The sequence below is a fragment of the Ambystoma mexicanum genome, chromosome 8 (genome assembly GCF_040938575.1).
Source record: "Ambystoma mexicanum isolate Mex_15411 chromosome 8, UKY_AmexF1_1, whole genome shotgun sequence".
NCBI lineage: Eukaryota > Metazoa > Chordata > Amphibia > Caudata > Ambystomatidae > Ambystoma > Ambystoma mexicanum.
The window spans coordinates 1,466,419,608-1,466,438,091 of NC_090929.1; positions in this window are offsets into that span (position 1 = coordinate 1,466,419,608).

The window sequence follows — 18,484 nt, forward strand, 5'->3', positions numbered from 1 at the left end:
GCTGGGTTCTACGAACAATTGTACAAAAATAGAGACACTAAGTCGGCTACTCAGATAGGGGCATACCTTGCGGCATTGTCGATGCCGAAACTCCAAGAGGAGACCCACCTGACACTGGACCAACCTATAACTGCAGATAGGAGCTCTAAGGCGATTAAAGATTTAACTTCTAATAAAGCTCCAGGGTTGGACGGCCTGGGTGCAGAATTCTACAAGGAATACAGCGCTGAGCTTGTTCCATTGTTGCTGCGGGTCTGGGAAGAATCCCTTGAATGTAATATATTGCCTACATCCTTGAGAGAGGCATTGATGACTGTTCTCCCTAAACCTCGCCGCCCTCCACAGGATATGTCGTCCTACAGGCCGCTATCTCTTATTAATACGGATGCCAAAATATTTGCCACGGTGCTGGCCAACAGGCTTTTGCCAGCGGTTCTGAGACTCGTTCACCCGGATCAGAATGGGTTTGTCCCCGCTAGATCTACTGCGCTTAACCTGCGCAGGCTATTTGGCATAATGGCCCAGATTGACCCGAGAAGAAACTCTGTGGCCGTCTCATTGGATGCTGAAAAGGCCTTCGATTCTGTGTCCTGGGCCTACTTACTAGCAGTACTTGAGGCATTTGGGATAGGCCCGAACTTCATGAGGTACGTGAAGTTGCTTTACACAAAGCCCGGGGCCTGAGTCCTAACCAACAAGGCAGTTTGAGATATGTTTCTTCTGGAAGGGGCACTAGGCAGGGCTGCCCGTTTTCACCTATACTATTTGCCCTAACAATAGAACCAATGGCAATAGCGGTCAGGCTCCGACATTCCAACAGGGGCATTAACCTAAAGGGGGCGTCCCAGCTGATCTCTCTGTACGCGGACGACACACTACTGTATATCCGTGAACCGAATAACAACTTAGAGCCTGTGATGGCGGAAATTCAAGAGTTCACTGCATACTCTGGCTACTCCATAAATAAGGATAAATCGGAGGTCTTCCCTCTCACACCGGCAACCGGCTGCCCTAGCTCATTGGGTGGGCTGAAATGGTCCAGTGAATCCATCAGATACTTGGGAATACTTGTGTCACATGGTAAGGATAGGTTATACGCTGATCACCACGACGCCACATTACAGGCCCTAAAGACCAAGCTTCTATTATGGGACCGCCTTCCGATATCATTACATGGCAGGGTAGCAGTTCTTAAAATGGTAGTCCTGCCTAAACTGCTATACCTGTTTGTAAACATACCGATCTGGCCGGGAAGACTCTTCTTCACTAAACTTAAGTCAATGTCTACAGCCTTCCTCTGGCATGGGGAGACTCCCAGAATAGGGTGGGGAAGAATAACTGAACCATACTCGTCGGGTGGCCTGGCGGCCCCGGACTTTGAATTATATTATTATGTGTCCCAGGCCCAGTTCTCTAAGTATTGGTATTCCAGGGATGGCGGCCCGCCGCATGTTGATGTAGAGGAACTCACCACCGCTCCCACAAATATACAGTCTGTAATCTTTGATGCCCACTATAAGGACACGTGTGATTTCAAACCGGTTAGTTGTACTGTTAAAGCCTGGAGGGCAATATTTGGGAAACTGGGATTGTCGACCCTGTATAATCCGGAGGTCTCTCTCTGGAACTACCCTGGTATCCCTCCAACACATGATGTTTGTCTGCGATCAGCCTGGGACCCGGGGGACGAGATGCGCCTGGGAGATATGTTCATTGAGGGGAAATTCGCAACCCTTCAGCCGATAACTGGTGCGCATGGCAGAGGCCCACTAAGGGTACTGCAGTACTACCGTATGAGATCGGCTTTCCAAAAACACTGGGCAACCTTCCCTGATGAACCCCCTACAAACCCCTGCGTTCAGATGATCACGGCCGGGGACCGCATGAAGGTGTCCGGCTTATATGCCATAGTACAGACACACTCACCAACAGCTAATCTGAGCAGAGATAAATGGGAGAGAGATCTCCAGATCCCTCTAGATGATAAAACTTGGGACAGGTACTGCTCTCTCACCAAGAAGGTTTCCCTAAACGCCGGACTACAAGTGATCCAGTTTAAAATCCTTAACAGGTTGCACTACACCCCTGCCAAAATAGCCAAGTTCGCTCCTGATGCCCCGAGTCAATGCCCCAAATGCAAAACAGAGAATGCGGGCTCGTTTCACATGTATTGGAGCTGCCCGATGGTGACTGAGTTCTGGAGGGAGGTGGCAGATGTACTTGATGAAATCACACAAATCCCCCCGGTGTTGATTGCACAGAAATACTTATTTGGGGATATAGGAAAGTGCTGCGAAAAGATCAGAAGACTATTTAATGTCACATGTGCAGTGGCCAAAAAATGTATTCTGCAACAATGGAAAAACCCGGCACCACCCACTATGAAACAGTTCCTCCGGGAGCTGGTCTATGTGAATGAGGCTGAAGAACAGTTTGTCCTCACATGCCCCTCTGTGAGCAGACCCAAGGACATTTGGGGCCCCCTCAGAATGTTTCTTTGTGATATGATCCCTGATGATGACAAAGATGTTTAGACTCAATACCCCTTGTTGATTCAGGGTATATGTACTGCTACCTCTCTATTTCTGTATCATGTTGATTTTAATTTGTACAACGCTGCTGGTACTGTGTTTGTGTTTCCGAACCACCAATAAAAACGAGTTTAAAAAAAAAAAAAAAAAGAAATGCGGATGGTTCGAATGTAATGATAGCACCATTACTATAAAGCAGAGATTGCCAGCTAATCTTACAAATGCGTATTTAATCTTCTTAAAGCCAAAATTTAATAAATAATGTGTACTTCAGGGATTACCAAAATATTATGTGGACGACTACAAACAGTTAGAATACGCCTATAGGTATCTAACTGCCCAAGAGGATATTACTACTACACAAATAAATGAATATCACAGATCTGTAAAAACAAATGCACAGTTAGAATACGCCTACAGGTATCTAACTGTTGTTAAAAATCGGCAGCAAGGCAACTAACATAACTTTAATCAGAAAGAAGAAGGAGGGACTCAAAGGAAACAAAAAAGTAGCTATTACCATAGCAAATAAAGTTTTTTTTTTTTATCCGACACATTGTTTTTCCCCAGACCCAAGGATTAGAAAAGCAAACACAGAAACTGAGCGGAATGCACAGAACACTGGTTTGTAAAGTAAAAATGAGGGTTAAAAAAAAAAAGGTATACTGTCTATTATGCAATGTAGTAAGTTTTCATAAAATGCAAAGACTAACATACCTTTTTCTTTTATCACAGAAATTAAGAAAGGATACATCCACCAAGTACTAAAGGCATTTTAAACATCTATGGATTCTAAACAAAGTAAGGCGTAAGTATATTACCAGTCATTTTGTACACATGCAAACCTACACGTCAAATCCATGGTACTAGTATGCTGCTGTGGCTGTAGGCTGGTTCTTGCATCTTGGTTGTGTAACCTACCACCTACGCCTTACAACCAAGATACAAAGAGTATAGTTCCTACCCACAATCATCGCTGCATATCAAAACCATGGTCCTTGTAAATTAAGTACTTTTACGTTAACATTTGGTACCATCGTCTGCAGCCATGCAGCCAAGACGCTAGGATGTGTACAGAACTACCGCATTACACCACACCCATCTTCACTTATAACCCCACTGCTTATGACTTCAGTCTTGGGTGCATGGCCTTTGGGCATGCAGACAACACTTTGGGTCCGTGACAGAAACACCACAGCATATCGGAACCATTGTGCCTTGTAATTTCACTACGTACAAAGTTGGTTTTGGGAGCATGGCCTTTCGTCATACTTCCAAAACACTATGCCCTCCCCACAACCATCTTAATTATGTTGCATAGCATAAGTGTACCTATAGCTGTGATATGTTGCAGTAGTTTGTAGCCACAGGCTACAGACGTGAGTGTGAAGCCATAGATTTATCAATGAATGGGTGTACAGTATATACAATCCATAGGTGCTTACAACTGCAGTGCTTATTACTTTGTTCAAATACTCTACATCCTGGCCACTACTACCACACCATATGACATCCATTGGGGCTTATAGCAACACTACATACAAATGTGCTTTTGGGGGCTTGGCCTTAGGCCATGCACCCATAACTGCAGCCCCTCCCCACAGCCGCCTGACTGATGCACTACCACAACATATCACACCCATTGTGTCTTGTAAGTACACTACATATAACTATGGTGTTGAGTGCATGGCCTGTGTCTTGGGTGTATGGCATACAGCCTTCAGCCGACGGCCATGCATCCAAGACTCTTGGCCCTGGCCACAACCACTGTAGTATGTCACACCGGCGTACTAATGAATACAATAACCATAGGAAAAAGTAATGCAATTATGGCATGTTGTCAATTTCAATGGTTGCTAACACCACGCGTGCCCTTACAACAGTTACAGTTGCCTGTACACTGCATAGACTGAAATACTACCGCTATTGCACCCCTCATTTTCTGTGCGTACAAAGTGTCCATAAAAAATCATCATTAAGACCGACCACCAAAACAAATGCATTGATCACCCATGTCTTATTGTCTGAATCTTTCCCAACGCTCTATGACACAGCAAAACAGTTTTAAATATAGCATGTTTGTGCTGGTTGTCGCTCCGTTATTGGCGGATCCAAGATGTCGGATGCATCCAAACAATCTGACGCAGAGCACGTCTCGCTGCAGCCAATCGGCAGAGACGTCGAGTATCCGCGATCATGACGCCAGCCCCTTAGCCAATCGGTATCATGTCCGTGGACTGAACAGGGAAGGGTGACCGTGAAGCGGACATAGATATCACTAATTTTTTCAGTCCTGCTTTTTGTTCATTTTTATGAAAAGTACTGCATGGAAGATCACCAAATTTACAAAAGCACGCTTTCTGAACCAAGCCCCTGTACCTGCCGCAAATTTGCTGTAAATCCATCCAGCGGTTTCACCTGTAGCCGTGCGCAAAGATTCACCCCCATTCACTCTATGGGAAAAAAAGACGTTTTGGCACCCCCCTATAACTTTCCCCTCCCTGGACCAAACCTCACCAAACTTTGCGAAAAAATGCAGAGTGGCCCATATACTATTTTTGCAACGTTTGGTGAGGATTCGTCCAGGGGGAGCGGAGTTATAGGCCGCCCAAAAACTGCTCTTCCTATGGAAACAGCAACTTAACCATAACTACACGGCCACTATCGTTGAGAGACAACTAGTTTCCAGCTTCTTGTCACCCATTGACAAAAGTCCCTCTCGGACCAACTGGCTGGCGGTCTCTCCCATTGGTTTTACCAAATGTTCTAAATGTAAAGCCTGTGCTCATGCCACTGTCTGCAAATCTTTTATACATCCGGTTATGTGACACCTCATTTGTTATTTACGTACTCTCGTGTCCCTGCATGAAGTGGTATGTCGGGAGTACCACATGCAAGCTCAAATTGAGGAACTTGCAGCATCTAAGGGCGATCAAAATTTCTGACCCCGCGTACCCCATGGCCAAGCATTTCAGACAGGAACATGATAACGATTTGAATTTGCTTAAGTTTTTTGCAGTGGCACACATTCCAATTCATCCTAGGGGAGAAGACAGTGTCTTAAAGTTGAGACAATTGGGAACGAGATATATTCTGGACTTCGATACTAAGTTTCCCAATGGTCATAACCTTTATGAGGAGCTATACACGTTCTGGGCACCTAAGCTGGATTTGTATACATATACATATATATTCTTTTCTTCTCTTTCTGATGCTTTTTGATTTTCTTTGTTGCGTAGGTGCCTCCATTTGGCATATCTCCTTTTTTTTGTTTATTTTATCTTTGGCTTGATTGCATTACAATTCCATTTTATTTTATTGATGGTCCATGTATTTATCTTTAGATTTATTTGGTCTAATTTTTGGGTTGCCGTAGTCATGATTCTGTAGGAAATGAGCTCTGTATTATTTGTTTGATTATTTCTTTGTAGTCCTATGTTCTGCTAACTTCTGTCATTTTTGCTGTTGTTATCCAGTTCTGTTCTATCGTCATCTTTAGGCTTCCTTTCTCCTTTCTTTTATTCATTTCTTTATTCATTTATGTATTCTGATTTTTGTACATTGTGATGAGTTGCTGTGCTCTTCATTTAGCTGCATGTCGTGGGAATCTATTGGCTATTTTGCCATTACATCTGTATTTTTTGGTAAACGTATTATATTTGCCCATTTATTCATCTAGTGGCTGCCATTTTGTCGCCACTCTGGATGTGCTCTCCGGACAGACTTGTATTTTGCCTTATTGCACATGCATATGCTGCCATCCTTGCCTTGCATATTTGCACATATAGATGCTGCTATTCTTGTTTACATTCACACTTACATTCGCACTTTGTCCTCGAATGGCTAGAGATGTATTTTGCAATTTTGCACATGTAGATTCTGCTACTCTGGTTTTGTATATTTGCACATGTATATACTGCTTTTTTTGCCTGCACTTGCACTTTATTCTATCCATTACATGTGGTAGAACTGCATGCTGCTTCGATGCGTAGGTATTATTTATATGTACTAGCTGCTTCATTATTTTTATCCTAATATGAGTTTGTGCAATGGCGGTCTTAAACTTTCAATCTACAGCCACTCATGCATTCCTATTTACTTAATGTTGTGTGGAAGCTCTATCCAATGAATTTTATGTTCATGATGACTAGTCTATTGAGACATATAAATTGAACTGGGTTTTTAAGTGGAACTGTAGATGCGTATGCTGTGGACTATGGGCCTCATTCCGAGTCGGGCGGTAAGGGTTAACGGCCACCGGTAACGAGACCGGTGCCGTTAAACCCTTACCGCCCCATTCCGAGTTCCCTTTGCGGGTTGGAACTTAACACCTGCTTTTTGCAGGCGTTCAAAAACCAACCCGCAAAGGGACCTTGGAGCTAATTACGGCACCGTAATTTACGGTGCCGTAATTAGCACCTTCCCCATTCCCATTCAGCCCTATGGGGCAAAAATGGGAATGGGGAAGAGCCCATGGTGAATGGGGAATTACCGACCCGCCAACCTTGGAATGGGGCGGTAATTCCACCATTCACCATGGCGGAGTCGGAATGATAACGGCGTCAACCAAGGCGCTAATAGCGCCTTGGTTAACGTCAGGGTCGGAATGAGGCCCAATGTGTTCCAGTCCATACTCCCTTGCCCTTCAATTGCTCATTAGCAATTGTTTTCATTTTGTGCACTATGCACTACATTGACCTTTTCTTTTTCCATGGGACCCAATTTGGTTCCCATTGCTGGCACTAGTTGCCTATTCATTCCAATATGGCTGCCACATATTCCACACTCCGTACGCACCATTTCAGTTCCACTGACACAGCCAAAGGACTACATTCTTCAGTTGATATTGTGCTCTGGTCCTTCTTTCCTTTACGTAACCAAGCGCTCAGTTGAGCGTGAAACGCGTTGTTTGCAGGTCATGCCCACGGGCGTCCTGCCTCTTTTGTTGCTGCTGCCACCCTGGCCGTGTTAATTTTGTGTTATTTTTGTCAACTTATTAAAATCATCAACCTTTCCCTTTTGTGAGCTGCGCATCTTTTTTATATTTTATGTTTCTACCTTGCTCGCGGAGAGTGTGGTCCCTCCTTTCCTCTTTTTTCTGTTGATATATATATATATATATATATATATGATCATTTTAATGAAAAATAACCTTATCCAACAATGTGGAAATTAGAGTCATAAATAACAAAAACACAGAACAATAATAAAATAAAAAACAATACATAATACACCAATAACATAAATGGAATGCATGTGACAACAACACATGTTCAAACAAAGTGTGTACTCAACATCAGACTTAATAAAAAAATCACATAAAATAATTGCCTGCAATAGCAGCATATCTCAACAAAGTGCAATGTGCTCAACCACAGAAAGAAATGATACACAAAACATATCATTTTTTTTATTGCTTGACCCAAAAACAAAAGTCTACTAGAAGAGACAATGAATCTGAATTTCATAAATTGTTGTCTTCCATAACGAGCTCAAACAGCATACTTGTCATGAGGCCCATTGTCTGAATATGGACCATGTTTTCATCAGTCTGGCTCCCTTGTTAGATTTTCTGGAGAATCTCCCCCAGTCTGCAAGCAAAAAGACATTAATTCACTATAAATGAGATCTGTGCCACTAAGTCTCTAAATAGTTTCCGAATGTGAGAAACATAAATGGATTCACTTGGAAAATGCACCAGTAAATATCAGGCCTAATACGAAGGCCAGAAACCTGCAAAATATAATGCAAAGCACAGCCTAGGATTAATGAAAATCTGTGAATTGCCCTGCTGTAAATGTACCCCTTTGTTCATTAATTGCATAAAGATAAAGAAAATTCACTTACAGAGATTCATAATGTGAGCAGACACCCTCAGGTCCTTCCGCATCATAGAGATGTTCGATCATCCATGTGGCTTCCAAAGAGCTGGAATTGCCAATAGCCTGCCATGCGAGAAAGCACAATATATAACGAGAAACTCAAGTTTTCTGTTTCAAAACAACAACGCAGTAATTACCAGCATTCAAAATGAGTGAGTGATGGTGTTCACATCATAGAGGTAGTGCACAGCAGCATACCCCAAGAGAAGGCTGGTGAGAATCTCATCTGTGCTGCATGTTTCAAAATACAGCAATCAGGCACAGAGTGCTCTGAGGGGACAGCATTGAGAGGAGGACACAAAGTTATTGTGTTCTCAACATTAGCCATGTTTATTCAAAGAGATGTAGGGTTGGAAAAGGGGGGTACCGGGGGGAACGCAAAGCGTTTCCCCCCGGGGAGGTTTTTGCCGCTGCCGTGGCCGTGGGCAGAGCGCCTCCCTAGGGTATTTAAGGGGCCAGGGAAGGTTCGGGAGGCAGGCGACGGTTGGACTTGGTGATTGTCCTGTCGCCTGCTCCCGAGCCTTCACTGATAGTTGGGTAGCTGTGAGGAGGTAGGCTTTCATTAGGGGAGTTGTTTTAATAATATTTGTCAGCAAGTATATTTAAAAAAAAAAATGTTTTTTATATTATAGTCAAATTAGTAGGGGCTACCGTACATAAGGTACTCCCCTTACCAGAGCTGCCGCCGGCATCACCTGTCTCCTTTTGGGCGGGGATATTGTTTACAATTTTCCACTCACCTCGTCGTTTATGGGCGGTACGTAGCTTCGGCACAGTCTCCCTCTTTCATTTCCAACGGTAGTTTGTGTGTTTTCTCCCGGCTCTCCTCGTGTGTGTTCGGGGGTGCTGAGAAGCGGTTGGCCCGGGCGCTCTGTGGTGCCAGGGGTGAGTGGGGAATTCTCCCCCCGTTCGCTCCCTCGGTGGTATGGGCATTGGTTTTATTTGCTACGGGTGCATCCGACACAGTAGCATTTCTTAGGTTTTAAGGGGCAGCTCAGTTCCCGTCGCGGGAACTCGCAGCAGTTAATTTCAGTTAATTAGCTGGTAGTGTGTGCGCAGTAGCATCCGCAGGTTGAAAGGGGGCACTGCAGTCCCTTAAAAGAACCGCAATATTTTTCTTTTGCCTTTTCAGGGCTGTTCGGCCTGCGTGCCGCCTGTGGGCAGTGGGTTAGGTATTCTTGGCCCTTATGAGATTGGGCCCTTGTGTTCTGGGTGTTTTTGTTTTGTGGGCAATTTTAGGTCATAAGCTTGTAGGTTTCATTGGGCTAGGGCATTAGAGGGGGGGTTAATGTAAAAAAAAAAAAAAAAAAATATATATATATATATATATATATATATATATATATATATATATATATATATATATATATATATATTTATTATATTTTATGTGGGTAGTTGTTGGCTATATGGGGTTTTTGTGAGGTCTACTGGGTGTTTGTTAGTAGGTTAGCAGGCAGGGGAATTATAAAAATTAAAAAAATAAATATTAATATTTAAGAGCATTTTTCTGGTGAATTTTAATAAGCTTATTATTGGGCAATAGGTGTTTATTATTGCGTTTAGGCCTATATTTGGCGTGTTTTCTGCCGTTTGCTGGGAGTTTTATTGTATTGGTGCTGTCCCCGGGTAGGTTCTGGCTCGGGAGTGCTAGTTTATCATTTATGCCAGTGTATATTGTGAAAAATTCCCAGAGCGTTGCGTGGCCCTGTTTAAATATATGGACGTAATTAGGAAGGCGTTCACGAGTTTTGGGGGTTTTGCCTGGGTACGCTATGATGAGGAATTCAGAGCGAGAATGGCGGAGGACAGTCAGGCAGTCTGGGGAGAGATAGACATGGATCTTTGGCTGCAATGGATGGCTCCAACGAGGCCTGCCCCGACATTGCACACAGCAAGTGGGCTGCCTGTGCCTTACCGGCCCTTTCTTGGTTGCCCCGCCCAGGAGGGGGCAGGGGGAGGAAGCGGAGGACAGCCCTCGACAGCATGTTGGTCGTTCAATGAAGAAGGCTGCACGAGGTGGATGTGCAAATTTAAACACGAGTGCAGCAGGTGTGCGGGTCGGCATCCGGTTACGGTTTGTTTTCAGGCAGGGGACAGTGGGTCAGGGCGAGGAGCGGGGCAAGGAGGTGGGGGGGAAGGACCGCATGCCAGGTAAATTGGGGTGTGCTGGTAGGTCGGGCTCAGTTTATCGTAAAAGGAGGGGGGGCACAAGATTTGATGAAAGGTTTTGGGGCGATTTAAGGAGGTAGGAGAGGGGTGAGGAGGAAGAATAGAAGGTAGGGGAGGGCCGCAGGGGGTGTAACTGTGGAAATTGTTAAGGGGTGGTGGCCGTCGTTTGGAGGGCATGGTTGACGGTGCCGAAGCCCTAACCTTTGCCGCACGACAAGGTGAGTAAGCTTCAGGCTGCATGGACGGAGGTGCTGGAGCGCCTCTGGTGCAGCAGGGGGAAGTGATGAGACGGGTCTGCATGGACGGGGGTGCACTAGGGCCCCTGGTGCAGCTGGGGGAAAAAAGTGGAGCAACGAAGCAAGGTGTTGGAAGAGGAATTTATGTAGAATGGTCTGCATGGACGGGGGCGCAGGTTTGGCCCCTGGTGCAGCGGTGGAGAGGAGTAAGGCAAAAAAGGGGCCTGCATGGACGGGGGTGCACTAGGGCCCCTGGTGCAGGTGGGAAACAGGTGGTAATGGACGCAGGGAGCTTGAAGATTAGTTATATGGAAGGGACTGCATGGACGGGGGTGCAGGTTTGGCCCCTGGTGCAGTGGCGAGAGGAGTAATAAAGTAAAGGGCCTGCATGGACGGGGGTGCACGTGGGTCCCCGGTGCAGGGGGGGCAACGCAGGGCCAAATTAATAAGGTGATGGAAGGTGGGGGGGGCAAGGGTGAGCAGGAGGGTAATAGGAAAAAGGGGGGGCTAAGTGGGTTTAGGTGTATTGTTTAAGAAAGGGGCGAAATATAGGGGGACAGGTAGGAGAGGACCTTGGGTGTTTCCGGAGAGGGTTAAGGAGATGGCCAGAAAGGATAGGGTACTGAGGAAGGTGTTACTAGTGGTGCGGGAAAGGTTAGGAGGTTAGATGCTGCTAGGAGGTACGGTCAGATGTCAAAAATCTGTTTTTTGGGACATTCTAGGGTTAAGTGGGTGGGGAAAGTAGCTGAGAAAAGGGTTGTTGGCAGGCAACTGGGGTGCAACTATAAAGATGTTGTGGTAAAATGTCCGGGTTTGGGGGGCTGGGCTGGGATCAGTTGCTTCCTATGTTGGCTCGATTGGGGGAAAACTATGGGCCTCCAGTTGGGGGGGGATTAGTCTTGGTGGGGAAAATGATCTGGTAAGGGATACGGGTGTGGCTCTTCTTAGGAAAATAAAAAGTTTTTTTTTTTTGTTTTTTTTTGTTTTTGTTTTTGTTATGGGGCTGACAAGTGTGGCCTCAAGCAACTGTAGGGGGGGACTAAGTGTTTGCCACAGAGAGTTGGGAGGGGAGCGAAAAATGCGGGTCCGATAGAGCGGGAAAGGAAGGGGATAAACAGAGAGATGGTAGAATTTTGTACATCGGTGCCAGTACAGGTTTTGGACCGTAAGGAGATGGTTTAGAAAGGATTGATGAGATTTAGAGAGGATGGATAAACTTTCCGGTTTGGGGAACAATCATTATCTGGCGGACTGGAGCTCTTGGCTGGGAGATTGGTTGAGGAGTTGGAGGTAGGAAAATTGGTGGGGGGGGTGGGGCAGAAAGAACACCTCGGGGGAGGGTTTTTCTGGTGCCGGTTTTATTAAAGGGGGATGGGGGACCATTGTACTTGGTTTTGCGGGGGGTTTTTACGTCCCATGTCAAGATCTTACAGGGTTTTTTGGTCTGTTAAGGAGCTATTATATGGTAGTTTTGTGTGACAGGTCGGGGCATCAGTGAAGTTGTAAGGTACAATTTTGTTGCTGATGTGGCAGGTCAGACTAGCTGCGGGTCATAGGAAGGGGGAGATTGGTGTAGAGGGGAGTCTGAGGGGTATTGAAGTGGTCCTGGGCTCCGGGGGCGTGGCCCCTTTTGATGTGGGGGGAGGGAAGCACAATGGGGGAATGACACGGGAAAGAATGGGGTGGCGCTGTTTGCACAAGCGGGCCACCACGGGGGAACAGATATTGAGCCTGGAGGGGCATGGCCCCGGGGAGAAAGCGGGACGCCTGGAAAAGGGGTAAGGAGACGGTAGGGTCCAAGGGATAGTTAGGGAGGAAATGGCTTTATTTAATTATTTAATTGTTGGGTAAAAATGAGAATGTTTAATTATTTAATTGGTTGTTTAAAATATGTCTTTAGTTTGTAAGGTCATGGAGCCAGGTAAGCGTTTAATTGTAAACTTTGGCCTGTCACATTAAAGCGACCTTTTCCACTTTTAAATGAGTCTGGGTTTTTGTGCAGTAAGCCAAAAAAGCCTATCTCACCCTAACCTAAAGAGGATGTCCCTATGAAACCAAAACTAAAGCAAAGTGACTGAGTGTCTAAAATACTGCTGACCCTCACACTAACATACACAATACAAAAAAGTACAACACAATTTCTGTCTTCACTTCCACCAAATTGTGCAAAACCATATAGATACAATTTCCACAAAGCAATTCTTGTCTCCAAGGTTTAGCTTTGCTTACCCTGAACTGGTTCAGGAAAAAGTATTTTGAAATGCTCTGTTTCATCAAAGTTACAATAAAGGTAATGACAATGGGGGTCATTCCGAGCATGGAAGTAAGGTCCAAACCATGGCGGTAATGATTTACCAGCATGGTTTTCCACTCCATGCCATTCCAACCCCACAGACCGGAAATTACGGCACCGTAAATTACAATGCCGTAATTTACGTTCCTGGGTCGCGCGCGCGCCCCACCATGGCGAAATTAACGGCATGGCGTAAACCGGAGCTGGTTCCAAGTAAGGAGCACACATAAATTACGGCCTCCTCAAGGCCGTAAAGTACCTTACCGGCATGGAGTACATACAGGCATCTCAGAGAAGGACTAAAGAACCCTGAGCAGTGGGACCCAGAGCCACAGGTGCACACATGCAACACAGACATAGGCCAGACCCACACACCACCCCCCTCCCACACCAAGACGACACCAATCGAACAAGCAAGGCCACAACCACACAAACCCCTACAACAACACCACTCCCCCCCCACTGAGGAGACACAGGGAATAGAAGGAGGGGGGAGACAGGCCCTGCATGCAGCACCAGTGCAGCCTCCGTTACCACCCCAGTAGCCCCCATGCACACGCAGCATGTCCGGCCGCTCTAGGAGAAGTCCTACCAGATAGACACCCCTGACCACCTAGACTGTGACACCGTCACCACCATATTGCGCCACAGACACAAGAAAAGCGAGCACTATACAAATGTACAGTGCCAACCCGGCACAAGTGATGGTGTTGCCTGTGCCCCACACCCATGCCAAAGGCACCCACCAGCACACAGTGGCATGTCACAACCGTCCTTCATGCGGCCACATATACAAGTGACGTTACACCTCCCCAAGCACACAAGGGTCCACCAATCCCCAACATGAACCACCCATGAGATACACAACAGTAAAGCTGGACCTAATGCAAATGGAGGCATGCCAAATGACAATGGTGCCCCTGACAGCACCCATAGGTCGTATGTGGACCAGCTTGGCATGCACGTTGCGGACAGCAACTGCAAACAATACCACTCCCCCTACGTACAGATGGAATGCAACGCTACCAAGAACCGCACACATGGGGGGCCCGACACCAAACAACTACACATGACTCAAAAGGCCAGCTGATCACCACGCCACCGCGCAACATGGCCCAACATGCAGGACGACCTGTCTGGCTGGCTGTTGAGTCGCCTGACTGTGTCATGCAAGTGCACTGGTGCCACGGGGTGGGTGCCTGCATGAACCAACTGCGTTAAAACGATGAAGCCATTGTACGGTGTTCACCCCGACAACAAACCTGCCACAGAACCAGTGCAACGGCACATGTGAACAGATTCCCGCTTTGCCAGAACAAGGCACCCACATCACACTACATCTCCACCAACTGACAAGGGCTAAGCACACTACACCAGCACCACTCATTGGCGGACACCACAACCGTAAGCGCATATCGGAGGACACACTGCACATGCACAATGTGGCATCCCCCAGCCTTGCACCACATTGGAGACCCATCCCTGGGAGTGGAATTCACGGAGGGCAGCAGGGGTACGATAACACATCACCGGCATGGCACCCCCATAGGAGTGTTGGGAATCACCATAGAATGGATCAGAGCAGGATGAATACCATGCTCCACAGACTACAGCCATCACACCAAAATAAGAATAAACACAGTACACAGCACCACAATGATCCGACGCAAGGACAGCACCATGCTGTCATGCCCGCGCCGCTGGCGCACGCATTGGCAACCATCATGGACTACTTGGTACTCATTTCTCCTCCTAATACTCCTTGAACAACTCCTTTTCATGCCTTGGTCTTTTATTTCCATTTGCTCAACTTTGGTTCTTTCTTATTTTATTCAATTAACTACATTTACCATAATGCACCTGGCTGCAGTCCTCAATTCCTGGCTATTCTCATTCATCGTTATTGGGACCACAATCCCCAGAAGCCCTAGCGGCCAGTGCTGCATCCACCTGCTCAGGACCAGAGAGGGAGGAGGCAGATTGTCTTCAGGTGTTACTCTACAGGTGCTGTCAATTAGCCTGCCTCAGAACAGGGCAGGGCTGTATATAATCAGTTGCCTGCAGGAGCACAGTGTCTTGCTTCTTGAGTTCTCCCCGCTCCTGTTTGCCTTGACCCTTTACTTTGTATGCTGTTCCTGCTGCTGCTTTATCCTGTTTTGTTCCAGTGCCCTTTCCGGACTCCCTCCCTTGCAGCCGATCACGCTCCGCTGCCTTCTACCTACAGCCCTTGTCCTCTGGGCTTCCTGTCTTGCAGCCTGCACCTCTTCGCTGCCTACAGCCCTGCTCCTCTGGGCTCCCTACCTAGTGGCCCTATTCTTTTGGGCTCTCTGTCTGTCGCCTACTACTAATCTCTCTCTGTCCTGTTCTTCTGGACTCCCTGCCTTTCAGCCTACTACAGTCCTCTGCAGTCCAATACAGTTTGCTTGCACCTAGTGCCACTCTTGACTGCAGACCTGCTTCCTACTTTGCAGCCTTCTGTTTTCCTGACTGCTGCTCCTTGTTCTCTTCCTTGAGTCCTCTGTACTCCCACCTTAGGTTATCTATTTCAGTCTAACTGCCTTTCCTTCATTTCCTTCTGCTAGATTGCTCATTGACTTCCTTTTCGCTGGATATATCTGTTCTTGACTTCTCATGTGTCTTATGTAATCCCTTTGTACAGAGCTTGCCTGTTGGTTTCCGGCAGGCAACCTCTGCCCCTTCCCTTGTCCCGTTTTCAGTGTTACAGACACCCACTGCTGTTGTTCCCAGCCATGAGCATACAGCGTGGGCCTCTGTTATAGCAATCAGTGCAGAAGGCTGGATTTTCCTATGATTCGTGGAACACTCTTTCCCATTTCAGCATACACCCCAAGAGGGAATCCAGTTTGTTTGTACCTTTGTATCTTTTGCCCCTTTTGGCTCACAGCTACTGTTTCCTACTCTTCATTCTTGTTGAACTTCTTGCTGTGTTTGCCTATCTGCTACCTCACCTCACCACAGCCACCCAAACCCTACCTGGGTACCCTGTGCCACTCTTGACAGAGTGCCATTCCTGACACATGCAACAAAGGAACATGTACCTCAAGATGTCCACACCATCGTTCATGGACCATCATGTAGAGACAACACCCCACTGCATTACATTTCATCATACACATATTTGTGTCCCTGACCGTGCCCAATACATCCATGGACATGTCCAGATGGCCATCATAGAAACCCTGCCATTACATCCGAGTACTGTCCTCCACCATGACAGTCCACACACCAACCTCATTTGGCGACACATGCAGCTGTTGTTGGCTGTCCCTTGACAGCAAGCCACATGACCCCTGTCATGAACCCCCTGAACAGGGCCATGGGGCAACCAGACTATGGCCATACACGTGCATGCTTGTAGATGAAGCAGTCACCAGGCTTGCGTGATGCACATAAGTGCCGGCGAACCAGGACTGGTGGCTGACCCCTCCAATGATATTTGGTGTCAAATGGGCCCATGCCATATGTGCAGATGGACAAAAAGTGCATCCCTACGTGAGCGGCTATCACCCCTGACATGGTACTGCTACAACCACAGGACGATGCGGTGAAGGCGGAGGGTGAAGTGCCAACAAAGGTTCATTGAGGCTGTGCACTTGAGGGCCATGTAATGCTCTGTACTTACATTGGACAAGGTCTCCAGGACACAAGTCAGTAGAGGGTGTCATGACATGGGCACACATGGCAATGGATTCTTGCATATTTGTACACCATGCACTGGCAGTAGTCAATGAACACATGTGCAATGATGAATGTCCACAACGGTTGAACTTTGCAACACAAATTGTGTATTGTGATAAAAAAAGGAAAACAAAATAGTGCTTCCATCAGCAACTGTCCATGCCCCCTCCCCCCTCCCACCCAACTCCAGAACAAACCATCACCCACCTCCCCCCTCCCCCCAACTCCAGAACAAACCATCACCCACCTCCCCCCTTCCCCCCAACTCCAGAACAAACCATCACCCACCTCCCCCTTCCCCCCCAACTCCAGTGCAGTCGTCCCATGTAGAGTGTGGGGCCCACATGTGGCAGGATTGGTGAATGGCTAATGTCTCTTCCCCCCCTTGTCTGGGGGAGGCAAATCCTGGTGACGCAAGGAACGCCGAGTGCGTCTCTCCGGGCTGCATTGCATGGCCTCACTTGTCGCGGTTGTTCCCTCCTCTGTATTGTTTTGGCCTGCCTCAAGGGCATTTGCTATGCGATTCAGGACATGGCATAGCCGGGTCGTGTTGTCCGTCAGGGAGTCGCACAATCTGGTGGTGCAGTCAGTGAGGGACTGCCGCATTTGATTTAGTTCCTCATGTAGTTCAGCCCGGGCCTGGCGATGGTCCTCAATATAGTTACCAGTGAGATCGCTCAACTGGCGCACTTGGTGCTGGTCATGGGAAGGGGGACCATCTGAGGATCCACTGGCACCAGCATGCCCTGCAGGAGGTGGTATGGGTGGACTTGGGGGAACGACGTCATACCCCTGCGGGTCAACTTCAACACTGTGCACAGGTGATTGTGCATCCCCGGAGTCACTGCATGACGCAAGGGTCACGGGGCATGGCTCTGGCATGTGCATGCTGTCCTGGTCGTCCTCCAACATGGGCCCCTGGATGGGTGGCGGGCTGGGCTCCCACTCATCCGGTGCGGTAGCAGCAGCCTCCCCTGAGACGCTCGACTGTGCTGAGCTAGGGGTTTGCACAGTTTCTGCCACCGATGCTGGGTGGGTTGCTGGTCTGCCAGCTTCAAGTGGCCTTTCCGTAGGCCTGGGGGGTGGTTTTTTTGGCTGCTGGCTTTGGCCTGGCCCTGCCAGTACCCGCGGAGGTGCTTGGGCGGCTTCCTTGGGGCTCTGTCCTGTCATGGTCTTTGCCTGTTGGGGTAGGAGAGAGGGACAACATTAGTGTATGTGCAATGTCCTATTTGCATACATGGTTGCATGGACATTTCGGCCACTTAAGGTTTGTTCTGTTTGGGGGGTAGCTATAGCACTGGTACATGTGCATGGTGATGACATATACACATGTCTGGGAGTGATTCATTGTGCCCTCTGCATGTACATTTTGGCTGCTACTATGCCTACCACGCTGGACAATGTGCATGATGGCCTGTGCAAGTCAATGCACTATGGTAGATGTGCGTTATGTACTCGCACTTGGACCAGCATTAGGCGGCACTTGCCTCAGCATTTGTTGGATGGGAGGAGGGCAACACGAGAGGGTGCCTTCGATGGCCCCTGGGTCAGTTTACATCATGCAATGGACATTGGCAGTGTACACTGTTGACACTCACCTCCTTCTCCAGAAGTCGTTCCCCCGCACTCCATGGTCCCCACGCCCTCAATGGATTCCGTGCCAATGAGCTC